Source organism: Triturus cristatus, chromosome 4_2 (assembly GCF_964204655.1).
Source record: "Triturus cristatus chromosome 4_2, aTriCri1.1, whole genome shotgun sequence".
NCBI lineage: Eukaryota > Metazoa > Chordata > Amphibia > Caudata > Salamandridae > Triturus > Triturus cristatus.
Genome location: NC_140586.1, coordinates 918,525,794 through 918,535,632, shown reverse-complemented (window position 1 = coordinate 918,535,632; position 9,839 = coordinate 918,525,794).

The window sequence follows — 9,839 nt, the reverse complement described above, 5'->3', positions numbered from 1 at the left end:
CATTTTGTATATTGCATTTATGTAAAAGTTTGTCCTGAAAAAAAGAAAAAAGTTTTCATTAAGTTTAAAAAAAGACTTCTAAATGAATTGAAAAGTCTGACTAATATTTGAGGCTATCATAAGATTCATTTCAATGGTCTGTCTAAATAATAATTAATTGAGCATCAGCATGGTTGTTGGTATGGGACTTTGGAATGGCTACATGGAAACTTGTTGTGTTTGGTGTTAAACACCTTGGAATCATACCTCCACACCAGTAACTGGTGTGGAAGGTATGATTCCACTCTACTGGAGGGAGAAACATGACTTCATCGGTACACCCGGTACCAGCTTCACAGACCCTGGCATTACAAAATAGATGCTGCCAGCCACAGACACGAGTCTGCCCTCCTGCTGCTGGACGAAACTCCGGCAGGGGAGCCTGAACAATAGGTTTCCTGTCACAGGGAGGTGTAACCGCCGCCCAGACAGGCTTTAGTGTATTGGGGCTGGGAGGGAGCACTCCAAGAGTGCTTTGATGTCTGCACTGGGGGCACATTTGGTGTCCCTGTGCATAGTCCAGCTCAAATTGGTTGCAGGGGCTACCAGCCTGGACAAAGGACATGGGTGTAGCCACCCCTCTGTCCTGACCCTCCCATAGGTGGGTTCCCAGAGTTTGTCCCACCCCTTCCTTGGGTATAAAGTAGGAACCCCTGGCTACAGGACTTTAGATTTGCCTGGACAAAACTCTGCCGCAGAATCCCAGAACTTCTACTATCTACACGACGTTGGATGACCGAAGAATCTCCCTTGGAGTAAAGGAGTTACTCCCCTGCAAGGCAGACACCAAAGACGCATCTGTCCGGTTTGAAACTACGCAGCTCCTGAAGGACTCCGAAGACTTTGCAACAGAGGAGGTGGATTTCCAAGCTTCCCCGAGGCCGATCCATGCTCTTAGCAATCCTGAGATCCAAAGCCCATGTGGGGACCGTGCAACCTGTACACCGTGCACATTTGCAGCAGCATATGCTTCTTGCAAATCCCTGAGGCTGTGCTTTGGGCTACTTGTAGTCCAGACCCCGAGCAGTGATTCCACCGAAGATTACTGGCCTACACTCCTCTAGTGACCCGTGGGATGGTATTTAGTGATTCCTCTCGAGGTCCCTTTGAGATCCCTTGTCTGTCGACTTGTAGGTCCCTGAGAAGGGTACTTTAACTTTCAACGGGCTTACCTGGTTGCTCCAGACGTGCCCTGACTCTCCCTCGCTTGGGGAGTCCACAGGACCTTGCTGGTCCACACCGAAGCCCTTTTACTCTCACCGCGTGGGTTGCCGTTGCCAAGGCTTGTTGGTCTCCAATCCAGACACCGACCCCCGACCAAGCACTTTACGTCCTTCGTGGGACAGCTCGCCTGCAGTCTGTGGTTGTCGTCGAAGCCTCCTGGTCCCCGTGGCAGTGGAGTCAAGCTTCACCTCATCTAACCTGAAACACCCGACATCGGTGGGCATTCGTCTATCGTGCCCCTGGTCACTGGCAGGTGACCCAGACTCTGTCCTCTCTGCTTTCAGGTTCTTCACATTTTCGAGCCAGGCTTGGATCACACCGGACACTTTTCCTTTCCACTGCAGCAGCACTTTGCAGCAACTCTCCATTGAAGACAGCGAAGATTCCCGACACCATTTGACACCTATGCACCCGGCTTCCCTGGGTTAGGTAACACGAGGACTCCGGTGCTCACGTGGGTGCTGGCATTAGAACCTTCTAAGTATAAAAGGGTTTGCTCCAAATCCTCTCCTAAGTGTACCTAATCTCTAAAATTCCAACTGTGACTTTCCGATGGGATTGTATGGAGCTTACGGTTGTGTTCTCACACTGCACGCGTCCCCTGTGGGTCCCCTGTGTCACTACCTTGGGTGGTTCCTTGGGGTCCCAGCGATTCTGCGTGCTCCAGGTACTGTGTCAAGTCAAGTCGTGGTTCTTATACCACTTTCTTAATAAATGGTTTGGTCTCCCCCTGGGGCCCATTGTATATTGTGCTATTTACTGTCATTTTAGAACTAATATTGTGTGCCTTGCTCCCTAATCTCATAAAGAGGTTAGTAGAGAGTGTTTAGTAATAAATGCATATATTTTATATATATATATACCTTGTGTGGTTCTCCATTCATTTAGTCATTCGAGAGGTTATAATCTGGTAAACCAAGCTGCTTTACATTCCTTCGAGACTTAGCCTGAAGGCTGCTCTCCATAGCTACCACTAGGATAGCTTTCAATAAAGGTTGTCTTAAACCTATCATCAATAAGGGTTGTTTGGACTGGTGCAAGGTGCCCACTATAACTAGTGGACAGCATATACCAGGCCAACTTCTCACACTGAGAATGTGTAATTGAAAGTAATACTCTTTGCTGTGGACTGGCCAGATCAAATGTGGCATCTGGACTCTGCCCATACTAGCTGTCCCTCTGCAAGCTGGGTCCCTTGTCTGTTATGATTGGTAGAACTTTTTCCCAAGCCATCCTTTGCTACGCTTTGCGGCCTGGATTCCTTGCAGTAACTGGCTTGAACGTGCCTGAAGACCGCAAAAACAGTAACGTGTTTTTCCACCAGCTTCTGCATCTGGTGTGTGGAGAAGCAGGTGGATAAGATGATGCGTAATGAAGAAGTGGTGCCATCATGTGCTTGGTAAATCATGCTCCAGTGCTTGTCTAATGTGCATTTGGCTGCCTGTATGGCGTTTCTAAAATTCTTGATTGTTCTGATGCTATCACCATATTTCAGTGAGGTAAGTGGAACCATGAGGAATCTCTGCCTAATGAACCTAACTCTACTCACATGTTTGAACCTCCTTCCCATTTAACTCTCAACTGTTGGTTATTTCATGGCCAGATACATTGTATGTGTTGCAAGGCAGATGCTTGCCTTTGGAAGCACCTGGCTGGGATTATGTACCATTTGTTTGAGGTGGGGGTGCGGCAGGGGCGTAGTTTTCACCCACAAACATGGCTGCCTGATTTAGGAGATCGCCAACTCTGTCAAATGCAACTTCTTCCCCTGATCAAGCCATAGTGGATTATAAATGTAAATGTAAGGTTATTCTTTTGAAACTAACAACGCTGAGAAATAACACAGATGCCAATCATAAATGAGCATCTAAATGCAGAACCGACTCTGGCTCTGAGAGTGCTGCTATTGCAAGGTGACCACCGGCTCCCAGACAAACATTCACTAGACTGGAGCGCATCCGATGGACCACTTCTTAGCATCCAACAACTTATAAATGGACACCACCCCTGGAGCATGCCCTTTCTATTGACTGACCAGTTGTGGTGGAACAATTTTCAGTGCGGATGCTGCCATTAATGGCATATCACTGAAGTCAGACGGACTATGAAAAATCCAAGCTTCATACAAAACAAAGTGTAGAAAATATGTATAAATATGCTCCTACCAATGACAAACTAGACTTTTGCATCAAACGTAACAAAAAGTGCATCCTTTTTAGGTCTCGTCTGGCGTAGGCTGCGCACATGCGCAGTCTCGCTGGCGAGATTTAATGATCTGGGGTATTTTCTGTAAAGGGCATTAAGCCCTGCCCCTCTTTTCCATTGGCTGGCGTCACCGTTTATGCTAAACTGAGCTCTCTCGATGCCCCTCGCTCTATTCCATTTGAATTATCTGCAGAAAGAACTCCAAGAGCACGCTTCTTGCCAGCACGGTCTGTATATGGACTTTAAGCAGGGATTTAAGTGGGTCGAGACGGGTCCCTGTCGGGCTCTTCATTTATACCCTCAGGGTGAAGCAAGAAAAAGAAAATACTTAACTCAGCAATAGTTCCACCCAGAGGTGCAACTAGAGCCACATTTCGGGGGTGGGGAGAGCTACTAGAAATTTCAGGGGGGAGGGGGGGGTAATTATTCCAGCGATAGTCAGAGTGGAGATCTAGGGGCTCTAAGAAGAGGTGGAAAAAAACAAATCCTTCTTAGCAAGTAAATGGTCTTTTAAAAACATGTGAAGTACTCGGGTGAGCTGTGTGTGTGCCCGGGAAGCTGTCTCAGCCCGGCTGCTAGACACGAGAGATGGGAGGGGGGGGGGGGGTGCTGAAGCTCTTTCAGCCCAATGGGCGTTGCACGCCTGGTACCATTCCTCACTGCTTTTGATGCAACTTCTGGGACTGTGTTTCAGTTTTATACAGTGTAAACTTGGAGCGCTTTACATGAGCACAAGTTACATTACACAAGGAACTACTTTGAATCACAGGATGTTGAGCCGACGTCAGGCCTTACCCCACAACCTCGCCCACAAGAAACTGAAGCATTTTGAAAATGATTTACAACGAAGTCATAGTTGTTGCTTATTTATCGTATGCAATTCACAACCTTTGACAAAGCCAGTAGCTCTGGCTTGTTGTAGGTGTAATGTTACTTGTGTTATGTATCTGGATCAGGGCCGGACTGGGAACAGAAACCGGCCCTGGCAAACTGCTCGGCCGCTCCCCCTGTTGGGAGGGGGGTGGTGCAACTGAGCTGTTTGTGAGGGCCGGTTTCGGACGATTTTGTTACAGGGGGCCGATATTGCCAACCCCCAGTAACAACAAGCATTTGCAATGCAATAGGTCTCGCAGTTACACAAGTTAAAGCTATTGGCATTGTAAATGACAATGCCTTTTATTTATGTTTTTAAAACGAAAACAAATATAAAAGGCATTGTTATTTGCAATATCAATAGCTCGAACTCGTGTAAATGCAAGACCTATTGCATTGCAAATGCTTGTTACTTGTTAATGTTATCTGGATGATTTTAGTACAAAAATTGTAAAGGTTTTAATTAACTATATACAATAAATTTACTTTGACTTTTAATAAAAAAGTAACACAAATCCCACCAAAAGCAGGATTAATATTCGTTGGAAATGTCAACCTTCCTTGAGATGGAGTCGCAGATAGAATCTCTAAATGTGCCTTCAGAGCGAACAAATCTAACATAAAGCTAAAGATATTTAGAGACTTACTAACACTACAGCCAAGTACTTCACATTCTGTACACATCTACATCACACTTTTCAAGAATAGAGAATATATACTGGTTGATAAATCCCACATATGCAAAGCCTCAGATTCAACTATTGGGTCTTTACCCCACGGGTATTACAATGCGCTGTTGTGAGACAACGCATGAAAAAAACAAAATATACATATATATATATATATATTTACTTATTTATGTACACATTTATATTTAATTCATATATATATTTTTGGGAGGAATTTCGCACCAAACCACCCTTATGGGCCTATTTTGGGGTATACCCATACCTGTCCTTTTTTATAAAAATAAACAAACTTTCTAATCTTTACCTCAACCTGCCCCGGCAAACCCTTCAACATCTTTCCCACCCCTTGACCCTAAAATCACCCGTACCCCCATTTACCCATTCTCACCCCTTAACCCTAAAATCAACCTTACCTCCCTTTATCTCGACCCACCCCTTTACCCTAAAATTACCCTTACCTCAATTTAACACTCTCCCCTTTAACCATAAATCCCTCTTACCCCCATTACTTCTATCAACCCCGTAACCCAAGAAATGACCTCATACTCTTGCATCTACCCACTCGATAACCTTTACCTCTACCTTCATGCTGCAACCCCAAAACTTTATGGGGTTCCCTTAAAGCCTCAAAAAGAGGCTCCTTCATCAGTCTCATAGCATGAAAGACAAATCTGAAAATGGAAATCCTAGACAATTACATCAGAAAATCAGACAAATCCCTAACAAACCATCATGACAAAAGGAAACTAACCCAAGTTATAACATAATTATGTCCAATATACCTCACCTTATGATTACAAACTATAAAGGATTAAACTTGTGGGCGCAACAGATCGGGAAGGCTTCTTGCCAACATAGCAGACCAAAACCCAACATTTTACCATTAGGAACTAAAGAGGAAAAACATTAAATCAAGAATTCCATCAAAAATCAAACAGGAGGACATTCTATGCGTATTTTAGGCTGTCTACCAAAAACTATACTCTAAAAGCAAATTCTCCACCTATATGGAATGTATACAATAACCAATAAACTACTCATCCCCACACTAAATGACCAAGAAAGAAAAACAACCTGTTAGACCTGGCACCATTGGCGTGGGTCTCCCTTCCATTTTGTTTTGCTTTTGCCTCCTATGTTTTGCTGTATGTTGGACTCCGTTTTGCTGGCCTAGATGCTCTGTGCACTTTGCCACTGCTGTTCGGTGCCAAAGTGCAAGTGCTCCCTTTGTAAATCGTTGTTATGGATTAGTGATTCCATGATTGGCATGTTTGATTTACTTGCCAGACCCTAGTATAGTGCACTGTGTGTACCCAGGGCCTGTAAATCAAATGCTGCTAGTAGGCTGCAGCACTGATTGTGCCACCCACAGAGGCAGCCTGTAAATGGAACTCTGGCCTGCCATTGTAGAGCCTGTGTGCTGTCTGGTACTGCCATGTTGACTTGGCAAGTGCACCCACTTGCCAGACCCTAACCTTCCCTTTTCTTACATGTCAGACACCCCTAAGGTAGGCCCTAGGTACCCCAGGGTGCAGTGTATGTGAACAGTAGGACATGCCCTGATGTGTGTGGCATGTCCTGATAGTGAATTACTGCCAATTTAGTTTTTCAGTATTGCAAGGCTACCTGTTCCCATGGGACAGAATGGGGAGCTTGTTTATAACATCTTATAAACATAACTGGCCCAATGAACAAGGTGGAAAAATAAAGTTCAGTATGCCTGAAATCAGAATGTTAAAATGCTTCTTTTAGAGAAGGTGATTTTTACATTCTGTGTTTGAAAATACGACTTTATAAGAAAGTAGGTATTTTCTTGCCTAACTATCCAGTGTGCCTCTGCTAGGTTGTGTATTGCATGTCTGGCTTTTGGATGACAGGGGTTGGAGAAGAGCAGTGGCTCTAGAAGCCTGATGAGTCAGACCTGGGCTGCATTTAGAGTAGGGGGAGGACATTTTCTTTTCACCTGAATGGACCTGGTCTGCCTTCAACAATGCTGTCTCCACCTCCTGCCAGGAAGCTGCACCAGTGAGGACAAAACTGGTTTGGGCTGGGTACAGACACTTTCTGCCTTCAGAGAACAAAGTATTTTGGTGTATAAATGAGGGGCCCAGACCCCAGACATTTAGATCACTTCTGGGAAATCAAGAGGAACCTTTGCCAAGGAGAAGAGCCGAAGAAGCTGAGGAGGAATACTGCCCCAGTGTTGGTTGCTGTCTGAGGTTGGCCTGCAGTGGCTACTTGCTGCTAAGAAAAAGGAGAAAGGACTTTGCTGCTTACTTTCTCTCCCTGCTTGAAGAGAAGATCTCCAAGGGCTTAAACTGAGCTTGCCCTTGCTGCAAGGACGTTACCGACTCTATCATTGCCCGACCTGAACATCAACCTGCTCCATTGCCGCATCATAACCTGCCAGCACCGCAGTGAGCATCGTCTCACCCGTCAACGCAAGCCCTGTTCTCACCGACTCCGTCAACGAGCCGCTGCCTGCACCGAATCGTGAGGACATCGTCCGCCGCAATGCTCTGTTTCACAATGTGACTGTGACGGTTGCCCCGACTGACTCGCACCGACGTGTTGGTCGCAACAAGAAAGGTACTGTGTCCGAGTCTGTGGACACTTTAGCTGGCCCGTATTGACACGGTCGGCTGAAACTGTTAGACTCTGTCGTATTCAGTATCCCGGTAGCCCCAGGAGGAGCTACCTAGTCGGAGGAACTGTGTTTTATTGATTTTCCTGCAATATAAAGGTTATTTTGCACAAGTACTATTTTTCAAGAGTATTGTATGTTGGATATTTATCGTATTTGGTCTTGTTGGTTTAGATGAAGATTTTTCTAAACTAGTGTGGTGTCCATTTGTAGTGTTTTCACTGTATTACTGTATGGGTTCACAAATGCTTTACATACTGCCTCTGAGATAAGCCAATCTGCTCGTGCCAAGCTACCAAGAGCGCGAGCAAGGGTTATTTTACGAGTGTATCCCCCTTACCCTGACTAGAAGCAAGGGTCCCTATTTGTACAAAGGTACCTACCTCTGCCAACTAGAGAACCCCATTTCTAACAAAACCCAATATCACTGTCAGAAATAAAAAAAAACGAATTTCCCTAAAACATGGGTAGACTCCAGGCCCATATGGCTTGCTTTCCTCCCCTATTGCAACTAGTGCGATTCCGTTATACAACCTATTAAACAACTCTTCGATCACCACTCCAACACTGGTTCGATTACTAGCACCACGTCTAATGCAACAAGCATTGTCTTTCCAAAAGAAGGCAAAGAACCAAAAGAACTACCACCCTATTTCCTTAATTAATACAGACTGCAAAGTATATGATAAAATTCTTACCAACAGACTCTAACCTTTTCTTAAAACAATCATCCACCCATCTCAGACTGGATTTGTTAAAGGCAGACTAACCTCAGACAACATTAGATTATTTAATCCTGTCTTAGAAAATGCAAATTTCCGTACACGCCGCTTGTGTGTCTTGGTCTAGATGCAGAAAATGCCTTTGATAAGGTATCTTGAACTTTTCTACAAGCGACACTAGGTAACTTCAAAGTGGGCACCACCTTCACTAAGATAGCCCTCGCACTCTACAACAGTCCATCCTCAAAAATCATTATTAACCTACACCTCTCAAAGCTTTAGTCTTGAACAGGGCACAAGGCAATGCTTCCCCCTCTCACCCCTTCTCTTTCCCCTTATAGCGGAACCCCTTCTCATCGCAATAAAAGAAAACAATGATATAGCAGGAATCACATTCTAATCTGGAACACAGAAGGTGTCACGCGCCACTCAATGCAATGATGTGCTTGTCTTTACCGAACATACTATCCTTAACACAATAGAGAATTTTGAAAAGGTATCAGACTATCCAAGCAATCTAAACGACTCGATAAAATACGACGACGACAAACTAATAAATATCACCAAGGACCTTCTAGAAGCTGGTCTCCAACATAAACTGCATGGTGGCCCCTATAGAGATCGTCAAAATGAGGATATCTCCACTCATTAACTTCCTCATAAGCATTCCTAATTTCTTTATCAGATACGTCCTTTAACAAGAACGATGCTATTATGCCAAATTTCATTTGATCCTCTAGAAAACCCAGAATCCCTCTCAAAAACACCAAGATGATCCCAAAACACAGGTATCCTAAACCTTGCAGAGTACTACAAATACCAAACAGCCTATGTTTCAAAACATGGTATACAATGGCTCCTTGAATCACAAATCCTCCAATATGGCTAAAAATAGACAAAACATTAATTTATCCTTTTAGACTAACCTGTCCTATTAGAACGTAAAATATCAACATAGAACACTCAGGGGGTGACTAAGATTTTAGGCTGTGTTGCATGACAAAAGTGACGGAAATCGGCACAAAATCATTTTTTTCCAATTTACTTTCAAGCGCTAAACTTGTTTTGCACTGAAAATAACTTGAAAGTAACGCAAAGCATCACATAGCGCTGCTTTGCATTACTTACCCCCAAGGGGGGCGTACCATGGGTGGTGCACGGGAACACCCATGCACCACCTAAGGTTTCTGATGCTAAACCCTATTTACCAAATAAAGTAAACAGAGTTTAGCGTCAGAAAACTGTGCCATTTTGGAGTAGGCGCAAGGAAGGAGAAATGCTTTAATTTCTCCTTCCTTTTCCGACTTTGTTCGTGTGATGCACTGAGCAGCACACATACAAAGAGGGAAAAGGGTTGAAGTCAGTCTATGTATATTATTTTGTACTAGAAGGCGCCCTTCCAGTTCAAAACCAATGCTAGACTCACAGAGACACCCTTGCACC